Below are 22,083 nucleotides of genomic sequence, written 5' to 3'. Positions count from 1 at the left end.
AACCAGCTTGAAACCACAGTTCCAGATTCAGAGTGGCCACATCTGAATAACCCATGTTGGGTCAATCACAGTAGATTCATTAGACCATACTCCCATGTGATGGCTGAAAATGTTTTCTCCGTCCACTGTCTTCTGACTATTTCCATCCAAGAAGGCATGCCAAACCATTTACAGTTGGGCCCAGCCAGTTTTTAATTCGATCTTTCTTTCTTTCTTTCTTTCTTTCTTTCTTTCTTTCTTTCTTTCTTTCTTTCTTTCTTTCTTTCTTTCTTTCTTTCTTTCTTTCTTTCTTTCTTTCTTTCTTTCTTTCTTTCTTTCATTCATTCATTCATTCATTCATTCATTATTGAGTTTTATATACCGCCCTACCCCCGAAGGGCTCTGGGCGGTGAACAACATAAATATATAACATATACAATTAAAAACCCATTTAAAATAAACACAGCGGTCAATATATTAAACCAGCGTCAGCAATAAACCCCTTATTAAAAAAACCCTCCCAAAGAGGCGGGTAAAAAGGTCCGATAGATGGTAAGGGACCCCAAACACAGGAGAGTAAAATGGGGCACTTATCAGCGGCTGGACACTCCAAAAGCCCTCACTTACAGGCCCTGCGGAACTTGCCAAGATCCCGCAGGGCCCAGACAGCTGGAGGAAGAGTGTTCCCCCAGGCAGGGGCTAGGGCCGTGAAGGTCCTGGCCCGAGTGGAGGCCAGCCGCATCACTGAGGGGCCAGAAACCACCAGCAAATTGGCCTCTGCTGAACGCAGAGCTCCTGTCCCACTTGGCTGTTATTCATTCAGGTCCCACGATTTGCAGCATCACCTTTTTGGGTAGTCAAACAGGACTTAACTTTTTACCAAAGGAAAAGTGAGTTCCTCTTTTTGTGTTCCCGACACACCTTCAAGCCAAGAGCCGGCATGTGTGAGCACCTAGCTTAATTTCTGGATACTTAGAAAAAAGGTTTGAAAACCTAAAGAATGATACTGCCTCTCTCATTTTAATTACCAGTATTTATTTATTTATTAGATTTATATCCCACCCTTCCCAATAGGGCTCAGGGTGGCAAACATCAGCATAAAACCAGATAAAAACAATACCATAGAAAACCAATATAAATAAACAACCATACCAGTTAAAACTACAAGAGTAGAACAATCCTAGCACCCACTGGTTTAGTTCACAAGTCTTCTTAATTACTTTACAGACAGCCCCCGTTGTTGTTGTTATTGGCAGCATCTATTACTTTTAATAGTGACAAACCAGCATGGTGTAGTGGTTAGTGAACAAGTCTAGGATCTGAAAGACCCCGGTTCAAATTCCCCTTTGCCATGGAAGATTGCTGGGTGAAATTGGACCATCCATTTTCTCTCTCAGCTTAATCTAGCAGAGGATTGTTGCTGGGGGGATAACGCAGAGGAGAAGGAGGTTGTAAGTCATTTTGTGTTTCCATTGTGAAGAAAAGTGGGGGGACATATATCTAAATAAACTTGAAGGAAACTCTGCTGTCCACTGGAAACAGGAGCGGTAGTAGAGCTTTCTATTTCCACATTGTTTTTTCCCATCTGGTCCTGTGATTTGCAGCGTAGCTTTTTTTGATGGTCAAAAGGGACGTCTCCCTTTTCCACTGCTGAAAAAGCGAGTTGGATTCAACCCTCTGTCATAGGACACCTGCCAGTACCCTTCGTTGCCATTTTACCCTACAGTGTGACCATAGAGTTTCTGGAGATTCCTAGAGCTACCATACATCACTTCCAGGTTTTCCTTGGATGTGAGTGATGTCAGCGACATTAAGTTCTCTTCCCCCCTCCCCAGGATGTCTCTGCCCCAGTATTCTAGCCAGTGGATTTCTTCTGGCAATTCTACTGTTACTGCAATAATCGCAGTAATCCACAGAGTCTTTCTTCAGCTCTTTATGCTCATTTTTCTGGGGAAATGAAAACTATGCATTTTGTACCACAGTGGGACCCAAAGTAGCTTACCACACCATTCTCCCTTCCTTCATTTTATTCCACAACAACAACCTTGTGAGATAGGCTGGAGTCCAGTGCTAGCGAACCTGTGGCACTCCAGATGTTATGGACTACAATTCCCAATTGGCCATGCTGGAAGGGGCTGATGGGAACTGTAGTCCATAACATCTGGAGTGCCAAAGGTTCACCACCATGGGGCTGGACTGAGAGAGAGCAACATGGTAAACTTACATAGGGGAGTAAAGAAATTAGCACTTGTATCTCCCTTGCCCTAGTCTGAAATTCTAACCACTATACCACACTGCTGCTACACAAATCAAATACAGACCTGTATCACTGTACTTATAGGGATACCAGCCTCCAGGTGGGACCTGCGGATCCCCCGGAATTGCAGCTCCAGACTGTAAAGATCAGTTTCCCTGAAGGAAATGGCTACTTTGGGGGTGGACTCTATGGTATTGTACCCCACTTAGGTCGCTGTTTCCCCCAGGTTCCATCCCCAAATTTTCAGGAGTTCCCCAACCTGGATCTGGTACCCCTACTCTCCTGAATCCCCTGATGATGGCCAAGGGGAACTCTACAAATGTCTTCCCCACTCCTGCCAACACATACTTCGAGAAAGGCCAAATTGTTCAACATTTCTTTTAGTCCGTTCACTCAGGAATTGTCTTTGCCAAGAGTAAAATGCAGAATTCTTTCTGCTGACATTGGAAAGTATGCTTTTTTAAATGCTCGGAGAACGACCTTGAAAGCCCCAGGCTGAGCTCAACCCACAGGATGGGATGGCGGACGAAAGGCGGTCTCCTGACTAACCGAGTTAATAGACCACAGAGGGCTTTCGAGGCTATTGCTTTAAACCGTGCGCTTTGGGGAGCAGAGACTGTGCCTGAGAGAGCGAGAGAGAGCATGTGTGAGTCTAACTGAGGCTCTTCCTGATTTTAAAGCTACAAGAGAGGATATCTTGACCCATCACAGTGAAGCCTGCTGGGTGTTGTGTCAGATCTTGGGTTTTGCCTGAGCAGCATGAGTGGAGTTGTGCTGCAGAAAGGGAACGTGCCCTCTTCCCCTTCCCGTCTCACTGTTTCCCCTAAAATTATGCTCCTGTGGTTCAACAGACTGAAATGCACAGGATGAGGAGCAAATTCAGAGTCTGCAACAGTGTATGGGGGAGAAATCTGTCAAGAGATCTTCCTCCTCTTCTCCGCAAATGGACAAGCTATTCAGTCCAAGGAAATGCTGCTTTTTCACAGAATGACATCTTCAGAATCCAAGCAGGGTTTCCTCCTTTTCATCGATTTGGAAAGTGGACACAGTCATATGAACACTAGTCCAGAGTACAGGTTTGCCGGGGAGGAACCACGGCTCAGCAGACGAACTGTGCATGATCTCAGGAATCACCAATTAAAAGGTTTCAGGGATGTCAAAGTCTTTGAGACTCAGAAGCCCACTGCTGGACAATATACCTATTGTGGGTTTTCTGGGGTGGGTGGCTGTGGTCTGGTAGCTTTTGCCTCTAATAGTTTGCCTGCATTTATGGCTGGCATCTTCAGAGGCATGTCACGGCAAGATGTGTTTCTCTCCATGACACAGAGAGAAAGTAGAGAACTGCATATTACTATGTCATTCATCTGAAGATGCCAGCCATAGACGCAGGCAAAATGTCTGGAGCAAAAACTACCAGACCACGGCCATGCAGCCTGGGAAACCCGCAACAACCAGTTGATTCTTTCAGTGAAAGCCTTCGGCAATACAATGTGGACAATACTGACCTTGACAGACCCATGGTCTGACAAGGTATGAAGCAACTTCATACCTTCTCCCTGAAACCAGATCCATGAAGCCAAGTGTGGGGAGGGCTTCACAGTTTCACCAGAGGGACTGCAGCACCGACTTCCCTTTGCTCCCCATTATGAAATTTTGCATGCCCCACCCCACCCCCCATTTTATTGACTATGCCCCGCCAAAGCATCTCAAATAGCCCTGACTAACCCAATCTTGTCAGAGCTTGGAAGCTAAGCAGGGTTTCACATGGTTAGTACTTGGATGGGAGATCATCAAGGAAGGAAGGAAGGAAGGAAGGAAGGAAGGAAGGAAGGAAGGAATTCTTTCCCTTATGGGCTCAGAGGGGTTTATTGTGATAGACAACATTAGCAGTTTCAATTTCTGGTGTGATAGCCCATGACGGTAAAATCAGACTAACTAAGGGGAAAGGAAGGGGAAGGGACAGGTAAAACAGGGACAAGGATCAGGGAGGCCAGCTGCGTTGGAAATAACCTTGCTGCCTTCAACCATAGGCCTGGTGCAATAGCTCTGTCTTACAGGCCCTGAGGAACTGCATCAAGTTCCGCAGGACCATGGTCTGGTTTGAAAGAGCATTCCACCAGGCTGAGACCAGAGCTGAGAATGCTCTAACCCTGGTCAAGAACAGCTGGACACTTTTGGGGTCAGGGGTCATCAGCAAGTTGTTATCCATAAAGCAGAATGCTCTCTTGGGGGGTGTATTTGGAAGGGTGGTCCGCCAGATATGACGGTCCTAGACCCAGAGCTGTAGTGAGAGGGAACTGCGCCCAGGCACGTGTGTGCCCTGAGCCCCTGCCATTCCCCCGTCTGCCCCCATCATGCCCCGGAATTCCCCCAGAACACCCTGCCACACCCTGCCCGGCCCCTGCCTCACCTGTGTACCAGTGCACTCCCAGTGCAAGATGCCCCCCTGCTCCCTGGGCAGTTTGCCACTGCTGAGACCATTTAGAGGTTTAGGGCTTATGCAGAGGAAGGTAATGGCAAACCCTCTCTCCCCTTCTCTTCTCTTGAAAACCGTGGTACTCGGCTCACCCTGAGAGTCATCTGTAATTTGATGACATACAATTGTTCTTATTCATTGCAACCCACACATACATTAAAAACCCATTAACCCGCCAGAGATGAAGCCAGAGGCAAATCCTTGTCCTCACCCACTGAGTGCCAGCGAAATCGGGAGGTTTATATTGCTAATTCCAGCAAGCAAATAGAAACTCAGTAGGACATCTGCATGCCCATGTTTTAACCCGGGACTCGTTCAAAGTAGTTCACCTTCAGCTCTGTTGGTGACACAGCTGGTGCTGCTCCAGATTTCTCAGCGTACTGTTCACAATTTCTGCCTTTGGTTGAACTTGAAGATTTATTTAGCAGGGCTAGGGAAAATGGAGGATTGTTGAGTAGCAGCCAAGCTCTCAGACTACAATCTTGAATGTTCTTAACACGGAACTAAGCTCAGCTGAATTCAATGGGATTTAACTTCCCTGTAAATAGGTTTAGGATCCAGGTGTTAAATGCAGTCAAGTTCAATTGTTGTGTTGCTGATGTAAAACCAGCTTGCTAGAGGTTGGTTCTAAAACCTCAACCACACAGGCAACTTGGAGTTTGAAATGCTTTTGATTATCTTGCGATATGGTTCAGCCCAAATTAAAGCTTGGCTTAGATGCAAAGGCAAACCCTGGTTTTCTGTAAGTTGCCTTGGAGGTTCCTGAAGCACACTGCATCCTCTCTTTTGGATGTGTGTCCAAAAGTGCTGCCAAGTCGCAGCCAGCTTGTGGTGACCCAGGAGGGCCTTTTTCGCACAGAACATTTGAAACGTTTTGCAAATGTTTTGAAAAGAGCCATTTTGGCTTTTTTAATCCGCATAGCATGAAAAAATAAAGCGCTTCAGGCTAAAACAGTTGTTTCCTTTTTTTAAAAAAGGCATCGTATCTTCGAAGTTATGGAGACTTGAAATCTGTACATCCTTTCTGATTCTCATATCTATATAGCTTTGATGATAACTCACACCAAAAAAAATTTAAAAATAGAAAAACACAGGTTCAAAAATTGGGCAGGAGAAATAAAACATTTCCTGATCTCCACCCAGCAAACTGGAAATGGTTTTTGAAATGCCAGCCATTAATGCCAGTACTCTAGTGACTACAAATGTAAATGGACTGATAGCCCCACCTGTAATACAATGCACTCAACCACATCTTTGCCTAGCAATTTCCACCCAAACACTTACTGATTGGTTCCCCACCCTGGGACATGGACAATATATGCCCCGCTAAACATTATTTTCTTACTATACACAGTGTGTAACAGACTTCTCTCTGTGACACACCTCTGAAGATGCCAGCCACAGATGCAGGCGAAACATTAGGAACAAGATCTACCAGACCATGGCCACGCAGCCCGGAAAACCCACCACAACCAGTTGAATCCAGTATTGAAAGCCTTCGACAATACTGTTTGCTATTGTTCATCATCTTGGGATTCTCCTTTTTCACCTCTCTGATCCATATATGACTTGATCCACTGACTTCCACACCCATTTTATTTTGTCCTTGTTTTCATTTCCTTTTGTACAGCATCTATAGTTTAATGGAAGTATTCAGCGTAGCTGTTTGCCACACGTGCACATTGGATAGGGTTTGATTTTTCCATTTCATATCTCCAACGGTAAGTGTACACCAACTGTAATGTCCCTTTTTTGGGGGGTGTTCCTTTTCATATATCCCCTCAGTGATTCTGTGGGAAGATCTTTTCCTCCATTTTTCTATCTCAGTTTGCAAAAAAAACAAAAAACCAACCTGATTGTATAAAACCTACCCTCAACTTCACATTGCTCAGGGACAGTGAAACAAAACAGTGTTATTAAAACATGTTTTGATCTTTGAAAATCCTGCAAACCCTGGTTTAGGCTAGCTATGAAGAACATGTATCTCTTGGGTGCCTGAAGGAGTTATCTACTCTCTGTTCTCAGCTGATGTTATCCAGTCAAATTCTCTCTCTCTCTCTTGACTTCTACTTTGTGTTCGTGGCATCTTCTTTTATCTTCTCTGTGTCTTTGTGGTATCTCTGTACTTCCTCTGTCTTTTTAAACTGCTGGACTCAAGATTTTGTCTTTGGGCTTTATTTCTGCTTCTTGCTTTCTCCAAGACAGCAGGAGTCAACATAGTTTAGTGGTTAAGAACAGTGGACTCTACTCTGAAGAACTGGGTTTGATTCGCCACTCCTCCACAGGTTCGGCGGGCTCTTATCTGGTGAACTGGAATATCTGGCAGTTGAATCATCAAACACTGGCTGGCATCTATACCCTTTGTTTTCCAGATGGTGCCAGATGTTTCTCCTTCTTCCTAGCCCCCCAGAGTTTGGATTTATACCCTACTTTTCTCAACCGGAAGGAGTCCCAAAGCAGCTGTCAAACTCCCACCCTTCCTATCCCCACAACAGACACCTTGTGAAATAGAAGGGGCTGAGAGAGTTCTGAGAGAACTGTGACTGGCCCAAGGTCACCCAGCAGGCTGCATGTGGAGAAGCAGGGAAACAAATCCTGCTCACCAGATAAGAGTCCACAGCTCATGTGGCGGAGTGGGGAATCAAACCCAGTTCTCCAGATTAGAATCCGTGGCGTAGTGGTTAAGAGCAGGTGCATTCTAATCTGGAGGAACCGGGTTTGATTCCCCGCTCTGCCGCATGAGCTGTGGAGGCTTGTCTGGGGAATTCAGATTAGCCTGTGCACTCCCACACATGCCAGCTGGGTGACCTTGGGCTAGTCACAGCTTCTTGGAGCTCTCTCAGCCCCACCTACCTCACAGGGTGTTTGCTGTGAGGGGGGAAGGGAAAGGAGATGGTAAGCCCCTTCGAGTCTCCTACAGGAGAGAAAGGGGGATATAAATCCAAACTATTCTTCTTCTTAACCACTATACCACATTGCCAGGCTGAAATCCTAAAAAACACTGAAAGGAAGTTCTGTTGGTGAAAATGGAACTTACTTCTGAGTAAGCCTACATGGGAATTCTCACCTAATGTTTGCCTATTTCCCCTGTAATAGGAAAAGGATTTTCCAAAACTAAAATAAAGATAGAAAATATTCTGGTTAAAATGAGACAATACCCTTTAAATGGCATGGGGTTCATCTTACTGAGATTCCATAATAAGATTTCATGATGACTGTGAAAAAGGAAATCTGCCTTAAACAGCAGATGTTTTTGGCACATGCCAAGCGTCGAGTTTTACCTTCCCAGAAACATTTCTCTTCTCGTCTTTCCCCGCACTGGCAGCTCTCCCAAGAGCACAGATATTTCCTTCAGTCTCCTTTGCACGGGCCAAATGGGAATAATTCTGCAATGTTTGCTCGCAGCTCCCATGATCCTTGGCGGGTACTTTACTTCCTGTGTAATGCTCCTGGTGCCTCTATAAAGAATTATATTTGCTGTAATTGAAATTCACACAGATATTATGGCACCAATTCGTAACAGTTGGGGAAGGGGGAGCAGAGTAATCCTGTTCTCTCTTGAAGTCAATGGGAAGGTATCTGTTTCTTCCCTCGAAGAGACAATTTGGGAAAGGTTTTTTTTTACCCTCCCAACCACTGCTGAGGACCAAAGCATCCTTTGACACCAGCCCATGTGGCATAAAGGGTTACTGGGAGAAGGGAGAACCAGCTCAAATGAGCCTCTATGGCCCCTTCCGCACATGCAGAATAATGCACATTCAATGTATTGTCAATGGCTTTCACGGCTGGATTCAACTGGTTCTGGAGGGTTTTCCGGGCTGCATGGCTGTGGTCTGGTGGATTTTGTTCCTAACGTTTCGCCTGCATCTGTGGCTGGCATCTTCAGAGGTGTATCACAGAGAAAAGTCTGTTTCCCTCTTGCTTATGCCCTTTTAAGATGTATTAAGCCCCTCTTTGGTTGAATTTATGATGTGCTTGCTGTTTAGGATTTTAGTTTGACTAGGTTCTTCAGTTAGTTTAACGTTTTGTTATTGTTAATTTAGGAAAGTCTTGCCTATAAGCATATGTATTTATCCCTTAAGGTTTCCCTAATGTTGAAATTTTATTTTTGAAATTTGTGTCTGATAACAAAAGCAGCAGCCTGTAAAGGCTGATATTAAAGGACAAGAAAGTTGGCTCTGGAATGCAGCTTAGACGAACACCCAGCCGACTCCTTAGCAAAGACAAAGACCTTCTTTGGACTTGCAAATCGAATCTGTTGCCAGCACCCAGAGGTCCCCAGCCGTTGGAAGACATGCAGGGACCACCACTGGACAGTTTGAACTTTTATTTGTTGCAACAATGTGAGGCAGGAGCCTCAGGGTATTACTAAAGGAAACAGCCATCTGATAAAGTAGATAGCTGTGTGCGGTAGCAAATCCACCTGGATTTCTTGAATGAACTGTTATCTGCTCTCCCTTCAGCACCATTGTGAGATCCCGCGAGAAGACATTTGACAGCAGGATTTTGTAATCTCATTCAGAAGTTGTAACTGTATCTTGCTTTTGTATTGTTTGTTTTCTTATTGGTGTTTGGTGAGGGACTTGCCCCCTCACCTCCCCTTTTCCTGCCCTTTTGCCCCTTTTGAAGTTTGGGAATAAAAGTTCTTGCACTGGGTTGCAAGGGTGCAATTCTCCTGCCCAAGCTGTGACCATCACCTTCAAATAAAATCCTTTTGCTTTGAAGAACATTGGCTTCCTGCACCTCATTAAGTTGCTGAGCTGAAATCACTTATTGTTACCCGAGCAGCAGCGGTAACAATACGATCATTCAGTAACTTTGGAAGGCGGGCTTTGAGGAAAGGAGAAGTGGTAAGAACAACATCCCTGAATTTGGCTGTTGTGGTTTTTCTGGACTCTGTGTTGTGGTCTGGTAGTTTTAGCTCCTAACATTTCACCTGCATCTATGGCTCTCTCCATGGCATAGATGCGGGAGAAAACTTAGGAGCTAAAACTACCAGACCAAAGCCACACGGCCTGGAAAACCCACAACAGCCAGTTGATTCTGGCCATGAAAGCCTTTAACTGTATTCCCCCAAAATTTGTTCCAACCATGGAAATCTTGGATCCAGTTTTGCCTCTCAAAATATAAACATGGCAACTTTTGAAAGTCAACTGTACCAACTTTTGAGAGTCAAATCCCTTCGGCTGATACCTTCTGTTTTCTCCATTGCTGGGCCACCTGCTCGTTCTCCTCACGACAGACCCAGTGCTTGATTGACAAGTGTGACTGTTGTGATGGCAGCATCTCTTCCCTTCTTTCCTCCCCCTCTCGAGGGGACCCACACAAAACGCAGGAGGGGAATTCCCATCCTCCCCCCTCCTGTGGGCTGGCTGCTGCTACCTTCACCTGCCCCAGTGGAAGGGGGAGGGGTGCTATAGTCGTTCTTAATTGCTGCATTTTAACTTAAATTATTTACAGTTTATTATGTAACTGTTATTTTATGTTGTTCACCGCCCAGAGCCCTTCGGGGGTTGGGCGGTCTATAAGACTGAGAAATAAAATAAATAAATAAATAAATATAGTGGATCCTACTTCCCCACCTGCCTGCTGGTAGAGGACGGGGAAGTTCTGATCCTTGTCTCCCACACTATCCACACTGAAGAGGGGTGATACTGGCTTCCATTTCCTTCCCTGTTTGCCTGCCTGCCTGCTTGCCTGCCTGCCTGCCTGCCTGAGGCGAGGCGAGGCGAGGCGAGGCGAGGCGGGGAGGACAGTTCCAGTGCCCCCTGCTCAGTGGTGGGATCCAAAAATTTTAATAACAGGTTCTGATGGTGGTGGGATTCAAACAGTGGCGCCGCCGCACACACACACCTCCAGTCCCTATTGGGCAGGGAGGTTGCTTTAGTAACCCCTTCTCAGCACTCAGAAAAAAATTAGTAACCACTTCTTGAGAAGTGGTGAGAACTGGTTGGATCCCACCTCTGCCCCTGCTCCTCTTTACCTCCCACTGGCCTGAAAAGGATAAAGGGCAGCAGAGGGGCTCCCCCCCCCCAAATATTAGCAAATAATTCACTCCTATTTCAATATGAATTGCTTTCAAGTATTTCTAGCCTTTCCTTTCATCCTTTCTTTCCATCCAAAGGGCGGGGGGAATCCTTAGGAAGAGTTAAAACAAGTAGGCTTGGTCCAGTAACTTCTGTGGACTCGGCTGACCAAGAGCAAGTGCACAAGGACCCAGGAGTGTGTTTGTGTTCAGAACCGGCACATGTTAGGTCCTTCACCATGATTTGCACGAATGGCCTTCCAGCTGCTTCTTTCCATTTCAAGGGATGACAGCGGTTTTTAAGAAGTCATTTTTAGAGAGTGAGAATGCGGGTTCCTTTCACAGCTGACATGGGCTGTTGTCTGGAATGACAAATTTTTGAAAATCTGCGCATGATGAGAGTTTTCAGTTCTGCTGTTAGCTTTTCTCCTATAAACTCCAGTTTGCATTAAGAGGGTTAGAATGATGGTTAGGATTTGTCCAGGGGGCAAAGTTCTCCAGGAAATGCACTGATTTTTTAAGGGTGTTATTTTTGGTATGCTGTTATTTCAAGTAGTGGTGGTTCTATTATCGGCCCCTTCCGCACACGCAAAATAATGTGTTTTCAAACCACTTTCACAACTGTTTGCAAGTTTATTTTGCTATTCCGCACAGCTTCAAAGAGCCCTGAAAGCAGTTTGAAAGTGCATTATTCTGCATGTGCGGAATGAGCCATCGTAATTATTTCAGATACAGTTTTTGGGTTTTGGGATTTCAGCACCCCCAAACTATGCCCTCAAAAGTGAACCCAATTTAAAACAATTGGGGGGGCATTCCACTCAAGCCGGCAGGATTGGGGAAAGAGGGAGAGAGTGGGAAAAAACTCTTATTTTCCCCATATTCAGTAACCTTTGAAGAGCATTATCTTTTATTTTAAAAACTTGATCTTTGAGCACAGGAGGCCCCTATTTTATCCTCACTAACAACCCTGCAAGGTGGGTTAGGCTGAGAGTATGTGACTGTCCCTAGCGAGCAGGGCTGGGATTTGAATCTGGGTCTCTCATCTTAGTCTGACCCTGCAACCACTACAGCAGCGGTTCTCAACCTGTGGGTCGCGACCCCTTTGGGGGGTCGAACGACCCTTTCACAGGGGTCGCCTAAGACTCTCTGCATCAGTGTTCTCCATCGGTAAAATGGATAAATGTTAGGGTTGGGGGGGTCACCACAACATGAGGAACTGGATTAAAGGGTTGCGGCATTAGGAAGGTTGAGAACCACTGGCCTAGAGCAAACTGGCTTGACTGCTCTGCCCTGGTTCTTTTTTAACGCCCTACATGTGAAGAACTGCCAAGGGTTTTGTTTTCCTTCATCCTTTTAGTTCTGAGCTACAATCAGAGAGAAGGGGGGGGGGTGTTGCATAGACTCCGAGCCGAGTGTGAATCTCTTGTAAATATCTATTAACCGCCACTCCCTGCCAGGCGAGGGATGAAGAGCGCAGGCCTCTTCTTAAAAGCAGAAGAGAGAGAGAGAGAGGCTGTCTCATTTCGTACATGAAAGAGCCTTCACCTTGAAGCAACAGACAGACGAGAGCCCTCTTTTGAAGAACTTCCCTCAGGAGGGATGGGAAACTGCCCGCTGCCTTTTCTGCTGCCAGCTTACTCCAAGTATTTGTGGGTGTTAAGCCTAACAGGCAAAGCTGAAAGCTTTCCCAGCCATGTGTAGACTCTCGATCTGATACAAGGGACACAGCGAAGAGGACTCTGTTCAGAATTATTGCACGGCTGTAGAGGCAGGAGGGGGGGGGGGAATCCCTTCAGCAGCAGAAAGCAAAGGCAAAATGGGGGGCATGGCAGAGACAGGATAACAGCCAACCTCTTTCATCAAGAAAGGAGCCGGGAGCAATTTTCAAAAATAGCACAATTGACCCTTTGAATGACTGACCGCTTCAGCCTGCCGGTAAGCTCCCGTGAAAGAGAGGCCTGTCTAGACCGTCAGTTTACACTGCAATTCGTGCACAATTGCGGCTCCTTTGTTGTAAAGATCGAGACACCTTTTCAATACATAACTTTTTCGCTTGCAGGGTTGTAGTGTTTTTCCAGGACTTCAAGTGCAATATTGGGCTGATGAGAAGAGAAAAAAAAACAGGACTCTTTTATCCGGTTAGGGAGAGGGGAAGGCGGCCTGGCATCACCCAACCTAAGCGGAGTTGGTAGTTGGATGGGAGATGACTAAAGGTGAGTTTGTAGAGGAAGGCAACTTCAAACCACCTCTGCTTCTTACCTGCCTTGAAAGCACTTTCCTGGGGTCATAGAATCATAGAATCATAGAGTTGAAAGACACCACAAGGGCCATCAAGTCCAACCCCCTGCAATTCAGGAACACACAATCAAAGCACTCCTATAAGTTGGCTGTGGCTTATTCGCACATACATCCAGCTAGGGTGGCCACTACTGTTCAGAATACTTCGAGGAATATGGTGGAGAGGGCTGTACAAGCTCCTGTTGGACAGCACCAGTGAAGGTGTTAGCGATCAGCAACATTTCTTCTACAAAATCTTCCACTGTCCTTCAGCACTAGTGTTGGAATGTTCCTCTTCCAAAGAGAACTGGTGTTTCATAGTTGCTAAGAGAGTGCACCAAGAAAGTGGTCAAGGACTCATTTTGGTCAAGGACTCACGAGAGTCCTAGGTGGCGAGGTGGAGAGCCAGAGTGGTGTAGTGGTTAAGAGCAGGTGGATTCTAATCTGGAGAACCGGATTTGATTCTCCACACTTCTCCACCTGAGTGGGGGAGGCTTATCTGGTGAACCAGATGTGTTTCTGCTGGGCGACCTTGGGCTAGTCACAGTTCTTCAGAACTCTATCTAATAGTTTAGTGTACTTGATCCCCTTCTGAGTCTAGCCCAAGGGAAGTGTCATCCATCACTGCGGATGAATCAACAAGAGCTTTAATTGATCAGTTGACTGATTAATCTGCGGATCAGGTGAACAAAGCTAGCAGCACATGCTAGAGCAAAACATCTATCTTCCAAATGTATTTTTAAACATCTGGTACACAGTGGAAGGAAATCCCAGTTGACAGAGATTCCTTGTTGTTTATCCTGGTCAGGGGAAATAGGTTTTTCCAGCGACTCTGAAGCCACCAACTAGGAAAAGAAATGTGCTTGTTAGTGTTCAACTGAGAAATTTGCTTGTTAGTGTTCAGCTGGGAATATCCTACCATTCCATTCAGCAAAGGTCCTTTCCACACAAACCTTTAAAAACATTTTAGGCAGGAAATGAAATGTTTCTTCTGTGGAGTTCTACATTGGTTTTCTCCCTTTGGTTCTGAAATTGTTCTATTTCCAGTTTTTATCTGAATCCCTTTTTAAAACGATTATTTGGTTTGAAATATTTTCAAGGTATCATTCCTTGGTGTGAGGGCATATTTAAAATGTTTATTTTTTTCCCCCACTGCTGTTTCCCGGGCCTCTGTGCCATTCCTGAACTTTTCCCTCGGTGCCATTTTATTTCATTCCTGAGCTCATTCCGTTCCCCCTCACCTCTTTATTTTAATCGTTTCTGCAGGGTTTTATTCTTTTAGGGAGTTAAACTTTTGAACCATTGAATACACGTAGCTACAGATAACTGCATGCAACGAGGAAGCATTGAAGCAATGAAGCATCAATTCTACAAATAATCTCCCCCCCCCCCAAAGGAAACAAACATTTCACAGCAATCATAAATTGTTTTGAGGTAAAGGGGGATTGAAAATGTTTTGAAAGTATTTGGTTTGGTGTAGTGCTTAAGAGCAGGTGCACTCTAATCTGGAGAACCAGGTTTGATTCCCCGCTCTGCCTCTTGAGCTGTGGAGGACTATCTGGTGAACCAGAGTAGCTTGTGCACTCCAACACATGCCAACTGGGTGACCTTGGGCTAGTCACAGTTCTTCGGAGCTTTCTCAACCTCACAGGGTGTTTGTTGTGGGGAAGAGGAGATTGTAAGCCCCTTTGAGTCTCCTTACAGGAGAAAAAGGGGGATATAAATCCAAACTCTTCTTTTTCTTCTTCTATTTTTGGTAACTTATGCAGAAAAGTCTGAAGCCTTCCTTCAGTCTAAGGAGAATTCTTCCAACTTTAGCAACCCTCTCTGCAACTTCGATTGTTAGAGAGGCATCCAACATCCAGGTTGTGACATCTGCTCAGGTGGGATTACTGCTACCATCACTGCAGGTTTCTATTTCCTTTCATCAAAAGTATCCTCAAGAATATTTTGAGATATGTGTGTGTATGTATGTATACACAGAGAGAGAGAGATGCACACATACACTCACAACAACCCTGTGAGGTAGACAACGCTGAGTGTGTGATAAGCCCAATGTGAGTTTTGAACCTGGGTCTCCCAGAGTCCAGCATTCTAACCACTATGCCACACTTGATCTTGGGGCATGGTATTTAATATGGCTATAATGTGATAGTATGGGGATGTATTATGTACGGTTGCCCTCCACCCACTCCCAGAAGATGCCTGCTTGCTAATTTACTCACTTGACTGCTGATGCTTATTATCATGGCAGGAGAGTGTGTGGGGGAGGGGCCATTGCATCCAAATATTGACGTGCCAAGTGACACTTCAGGAGTCCCTCAAAATCTCCGCGGTCTTCAGCATAGAGATTTGGCGGGATACCTAGAGCATTGCCTGTCACTTTTGGGTTGGCCCAAATCCCCCTATCCCTGCAACAGCATGGTGGTGAACATAATTAAGTGCAGCATATAGGGACTGATTAAAAATGGATTTACCGTGTTTCCCCGAATATAAGTCAGTGTCTTATATTAATTTTTGCTCCCCAAGATGTGCTATGTCTTATTTTCAGGGGATGTCTTATTTTTCCGCTCTACAGCTGCATGCTCTGGTGTTCTGTTCGACGGGCATGCTTCCAAACAAAAACTTTGGCCCCTTCCGCACACACAAAATAATGCGTTTTCAAACCACTTTCACAACTGTTTGCAAGTGGATTTTGCTATTCCGCACAGCTTCAAAGAGCACTGAAAACAGTTTGAAAGTGCATTATTTTGCATGTGCGGAATGAGCCTTTGCTACGTCTTACTTTCAGGGGATGCTTTATATTTAGCACTTCAGCAAAACCTCTACTACGTCTTATTTTCAGGGGATGTCTTATTTTCGGGGAAACAGGGTATTAAGCTCAAAATAACAGAACAAATTTCTCTTGAATATCTACTAAGCCAACAGAAATAATATATATGAAAACCTGTACCTTATGCCATGTTTCGATACAGCAGACTTTCTATTTCCATTGCGTTTGTATCTCCCATACACACATTTCTTGGCCTCTTCGCTTATCAAGCGTTTCCAGAAGTTATTGCCTGTCCTCTCAGACCTCTTCCCTTCAAACCTCTCTTTGTCCAACTGCCAGTGACTGCCTTCATAGCTGCGGTGAGTCCATTAGAATCTGCTAGAGTTTTCAGATTTCTACCTGTCAGGCATCCCACTTACCAACCTGACCAAACACAGGCAAGCCAAACAGTAATCTAATCTCTTTTCAATTCCAGTCTTATTTTACAACCCTCTTCTTTTAAACTTTACTATTTGCTGCTGGACTAAAGCTCTCATTTGGTCCACACAGACTTTGAGCTTCGAGTATTAACTTGAGAGCCAGCATAGTGTAGTGGTTAAGATGTTGGACTAGAAGGAGAGCTGGCTTTATACCCCGCTTTTCTCAGTCTTTAAGGAGTTTCAATGTGGCTTATAATCAATCGCCTTCCCTTCTTCTCCCCACAACAGGCACCTTGTGAGGCATTTGGGGCCGGGAGAGTTCTGAGAGAACTGGTCACTTTATGTGGAGAAGTGGGGAATCAAACTCAATTCACAGTCTGCCACTCTTAACCATGCCACGGTGCTGGCCATCCTGACCCAGTTCTGTAGTCTAGGCTGGGAGGAAAAGCAGGACAAAAAAATGTGCTCAGATAAACAGATAACAAATTTGCAGCCAATACTAGCTGCAGTGGCGTAGGAGGTTAAGAGCTTGTGTATCTAATCTGGAGGAACCGGGTTTGATTCCCAGCTCTGCCGCCTGAGCTGTGGAGGCTTATCTGGGGAATTCGGATTAGGCTGTGCACTCCCACACACGCCAGCTGGGTGACCTTGGGCTAGTCACAGCTTCTCGGAGCTCTCCCAGCCCCACCCACCTCACAGGGTGTTTGTTGTGAGGGGGGAAGGGCAAGGAGATTGTTAGCCTCTTTGAGTTTCCTGCAGGAGAGAAAGGGGGGATATAAATCCAAACTCCTCCTCCTCCTCCTCCTCCTCCTCCTCCTCCTCCTCCTCCTCTTCTTCTTCTTCTTCTTCTTCTTCTTCTTCTTCTTCTTCTTCTTCTTCTTCTTCTTCTTCTTCTTCTTCTTCTTCTTCTTCTTCTTCTTCTTCTTCTTCTTCTTCTTCTTCTTCTTCTTCTTCTTCTTCTCCTCCTCCCAATGAAATAAAAACAAAAACATTGGTTCCAGTGTGCGTATGGGTGTGCCATCAAGTTGCAGCCGACTTATGGAAACCTGTAGCCAGGGTTTTCAAGAGATGTTTGGAGGTGGTTTGCCGTTGCCTGTCTCTACGTGGGCTGAGGGAATTCTGAGAGAACTGTGACCAGCAGCCCAAGGTCACCCAGCAGGCTTCATGTGGAGGAGTGGGGAATCAAACCCGGTTAACCAGAAAAGAGTCCACCGCTAATGTGGAAAAGTGGGGAGTCAGACCTGGTTCTCCAGATTAGAATTCACCTGTCCTAACCACTACATTATGCTGACCAGACCACAAATCTCCACTCTTGCCATGGAGGCTTGGTAGATGGCCATGAGCCAGCCACACCCTCTCAGCTCTGACCCTGGCAAGCATGTGGATGGAAGACCTCAAGGGGCTTGGACAGATTTATGGAGGAGAAGTCGATTTATGGCTACCAATCTTGATCCTCTTTGATCTGAGATTGCAAATGCCTTAACAGTCCAGGTTCTCGGTAGCAAAAGCCGCAGAAGGCCCTTGCTTTCACATCCTGCATGTGAGCTCCCAAAGGCACCTGGTGGGCCACTGCGAGTAGCAGAGAGTTGGACTAGATGGACTCTGGTCTGATCCAGCTGGCTTGTTCTTATGTTCTTAAGGGAGACCAGGGGTGTGATATGGAGGCAGGCAACGACAAACCACCTCCCAGTGTCTCTTGCCTTGAAAACCCTGCGGCATTTCCATAAATCAGTTGTGACTAGATGGCAATAAAATAAAATATCTGGAAAGCCAAAGTTGTTTTTCACTTCCTTTTGTCTCAGTTTAACTTCTCCTCATGAGTTATTTTAAAAAGTTCTCTGCCATTTGCGGCTTAAAGAGGGGGAGGGAAGGAGGGACCCGGCCCTGAAACCTAGGAAAGTTCACACTGGGATTCTGCAGCCCCGCAGAATGGCAGCTGGCATGTTTACAGTGCAGCAAATGTCCTCGACGGGTTAATGGAGGCACAAGACAGTCACGGAACAGAACAAGCCCCTGGCTAGGAAATTTCACATTTGCCAGCCTCATCCGATGGTAGCAAATGCTTTGGCCTTCCTGCTCTGAAAAGGATAAAGAGTGCAATTGGATAGTCTGTACTGTTAGAGGGCATTTCCATTAGCCCGAAGACTAGAATAACAACTGTGTGCCATCAAATAGCTACAGACTCACAGAGGCCATGGGGCTTTCAAAGCAAGAGAGAAGCATTTCTTTGCATAGCAGCCCTGGTCTTCCTTGGTGGTCTCCCATAATACTGCTTAGTTTTCAAGCGCTGACATGATTGGACTCCTCCCAACTGGTTGCTAAACTCTGGCTGATTCCGCCCAACACAAATCAAATGTTTTGAAAGTGCAAAATAAAACATTTTCTGCAGGAATTTCGCACAGATTTTTGATCAAAATGTTTGGAAAACGTTTTATTTTTGTATTGTCGAAGGCTTTCACGGCCGGAATCACTGGGGTGCTGTGTGGTTTCCGGGCTGTATGGCCGTGTTCTAGCAGCATTCTCTCCTGATGTTTCGCCTGCATCTGTGGCTGGCATCTTCAGAGGATCTGAAGATTTATTTTTGCTCAAAGCATTATTTTTGCTCAAAGCATTTCAAACTAGTGACTTTCCCCCCTGACGTTTTGAAAACATCTCCTGCTAGCTGTGCAGAGAACAGGAAATGTTTTAATCTTCCGGCCCAACTTTAAAGCTGTCGGTTTTGTTGTACCTGCCATTTTGTGCCGCTTGTGATTCTCCATGTTGCCCGCTATTTTCAGAGTTTTCCCAAGGACATTTCACGTTCACATGCATCCATGCAGGCTGCGATTGGAGCCCAGGGAAGCAATCCAGATTGCTGTCGTGACTTCGCACGGAGATGTGTCTCTTTTGTATTTCCCACCAATGTGTAGCTACACAGGCACGCACACATGAGCCCGCACACACAGCCATGCTGATTCTCACTATACAACCATCTGCTACACAGATGTAAGTGTAACCCCCATGCTCAGAATGGGTTGACCCAGGAAGGGGTGGAGACTCAAAGCAGCAGAAGGCTGCAGAGCTCATGTAGTTTGGAGGAGACAAGGCTACCAGACTCCGACCTTGGTTTGTATAAGCCCTTAACACCTTGTTAAGGTAACTGCAATGTTGTTGGGAACTAGTGGGAAGGTAGTTGTTTATTTTTGCTATGTTGTAAATGTTGGAGTTTATTGTTTCAGGGTTTTTTATGTTTGTAATGGGTGAGAGTTCTCCTGGAAACCTTCATCATGTTGAATCCTGTTCATCAAGCCCTTGGAGTCTTCAGGAGCCAACCCATTTGCAAAGAAGAATTGGACTTGGCAGTATCAGAAGACTGTAAATATAAGGACTTGAAAATGCAACCTGAACAGGACCTTGAAGTGTGATGTTAAATGTTGATGTTGTTATATGTTATATGTTAAGAAAGTAAACCATTTTGTTTTTAAAATTTGTTGTTGCAAACTCATTCCAAGTTCTGCCCCACAGAACCCACAGATAGAGGTTACATAAGCCGTGAATTTATTTTTTAAAAAGGAAAACAGAAGCAAATAAAGCGCCTTCTATCCGGCCATTCTCTCGCAAGCAGCTTCAACCAGGGATTTTTCAAAAGACTCGTGAATAGCACAATTCTAAAATAAAAAATTGGTTTGTGGGAAATAACACGGGACAGACTCGTTTTAGGGGCGAAGTTCCCCCCAAAATGTTTTTTTACCATCCTAAACCTGTGTTTATTGACCCGTGCAGAGAAGTCCTTAACCACTACACAACACCGGCTCCTGATTCTGGCAGTATTATTTTGATTTATTTCAGCGTTTTGTATTGGTACGTTTTATTTTTGGTATTTTATTATGTGTATGGCATATTTTTTAAGGCCTTTTGAACTCTGGAGAATAGGTGACGGGAAATGGCAACAAAACTATGTAAGAGCGCACAGGCACAGTGGCGTAACTAGGCAAACTGGAGCCCTGGGCAAAACCTGAGTTTGATGCCCCCCCAGGCGCGTGCCCAATGCAACGTGCACCCCCCCTTGTAGCTACGCCCAGTGGCGTATCTAGGCAAACTGGAGTTTGGCGCCACCCATGGGCAGCCACCTTCCCCCACTGTGACCAAGCAATGATTTTTTACACCAGGTTGTTTCAAAGTCACCATCACATTATAGAACATGCCCCAACTCACAAATCTGAACACAGCAATAAGCCATGCCACACAGCAGAAATAAATTTTTGAAATTTCCAAAATGCTTTCAAAATGTTTTATTACTGCTATGAAAACATTTTATGGTGTTGTATCCAGTCCCCCCGATTGAGGGAAACAGCATCACTTTCATTGTTTCAAAGTGATGCTATTTTGGGGTTGATTCTCCCCCACCCTGAAACAGCATCACTTTCAATGTTTAAACTGGGGTCCTCAGATTCTCCCTTTAAATCCATGTCAAAGGCGGGGGGATTTAAAAGGAAAATCTGGGGAAATTTGGGAAGTGCCTGCTGTCAGGGGTGCAATTGTTAAGCTAGCAGCACCAAACTTTCAGGGTATATTTAGGAGACTCTCCTAATGATACCACCCAGGTTTGGTGAAGTTTGGTTCAGGGGGTCCAAAGTTATCAACCTTCACAGGTGTAGCCCCCATCTTCTGTTAGCTCCCATTGGAAACAATGGATGATGGGGCACCCCCTTTGGGAGTCCATAGCTTTGGACCCCCTGGACCAAACTTCACAAAACCTGGGTGTTATCAGTAAGAGACTCTCCTGATGATATCTCCCAGGTTTGGTGAAGTTTGGTTCAGGGGGTCCAAAGTTATCGACCCTCAAAGGTGTAGTCTTATCTCCTATTAGCTCCCATTGGAAGCAATGGGGGATGGGGCACCCCCTTTGTTATGGACTCCCAGAACCAAACCTCACCAAACCTGGGTGATAGCATCAGGAGAGACTCCCAAAACATCCCTGAAATTTTGGTGCTGCTAGCCTAAAAACTGCGCCCTCTGCAGGCCAAAGAAAAACACTGAAAATACAAAAAATCCCACAAACGAACCTGCAGTTTTTGCGCCCCCCACAGGGCTGCGCCCAGGGCAACTGCCCACTTTGCCCTATGGGAGGAATGCCTCTGCACAGGCACAAGGAGATTTCATCAAGCCTGCCGATTTTCTCATCTGCCGATTCTCTCATCCCTGTTGCTGATTGCGAGAACAAATGCGCAAACCACAAAATTAAGCCCACAAGACCACATTTGATCTAATTTGCCTAAAGAAGATCAGGAGATGGAAGGAGATTAATGAGATAATATTAATAAAAGATTTTATCCACCCGATAAATATTTAAATACGTTTTATATTCTTTTGGTTAGCAGAATGGGAATGAGGCCTCTTTAAAAAATCACTCCCCCAGGCTGCTGTTAGTAGTTCTAAAATATATTCACTTCAGTTGTGCTTTTAACTTGTGAGGTTTTTTTTTTTAAAAAATCAGCCTATAGTCAATGTTTAAAGGATTTTTAAATATAAGCCTACTGTTATGGGAGAAACGTGCGAGTGTTTTAAAAACAGAACAAGAAAATATAGTAGGAAAGACATGAACTAAGATCTACCGTGTTTCCCCGAAAATAAGACAGTGTCTTATATTAAATTTTTGCTCCCAAAGATGCGCTATGTCTTATTTTCAGGGGATGTCTTATTTTTTCTGCTCCACAGTTGCATGCTCTGGTGTTCTGTTCGACGGGCATGCTTCCAAACAAAAACTTTGTTACGTCTTACTTTCGGGGGATGCTTTATATTTAGCACTTCAGCAAAAACTCTACGACGTCTTATTTTCCGGGGATGTCTTATTTTCGGGGAAACAGGGTATGGAGAAAAGTCTTCCTGCATGTTGCT

Source organism: Sphaerodactylus townsendi, linkage group LG07 (assembly GCF_021028975.2).
Source record: "Sphaerodactylus townsendi isolate TG3544 linkage group LG07, MPM_Stown_v2.3, whole genome shotgun sequence".
Taxonomy (NCBI): Eukaryota; Metazoa; Chordata; class Lepidosauria; order Squamata; family Sphaerodactylidae; genus Sphaerodactylus; species Sphaerodactylus townsendi.
The sequence above is the reverse complement of the archived record's forward strand: the minus strand, read 5'-3'. Positions refer to the sequence as shown.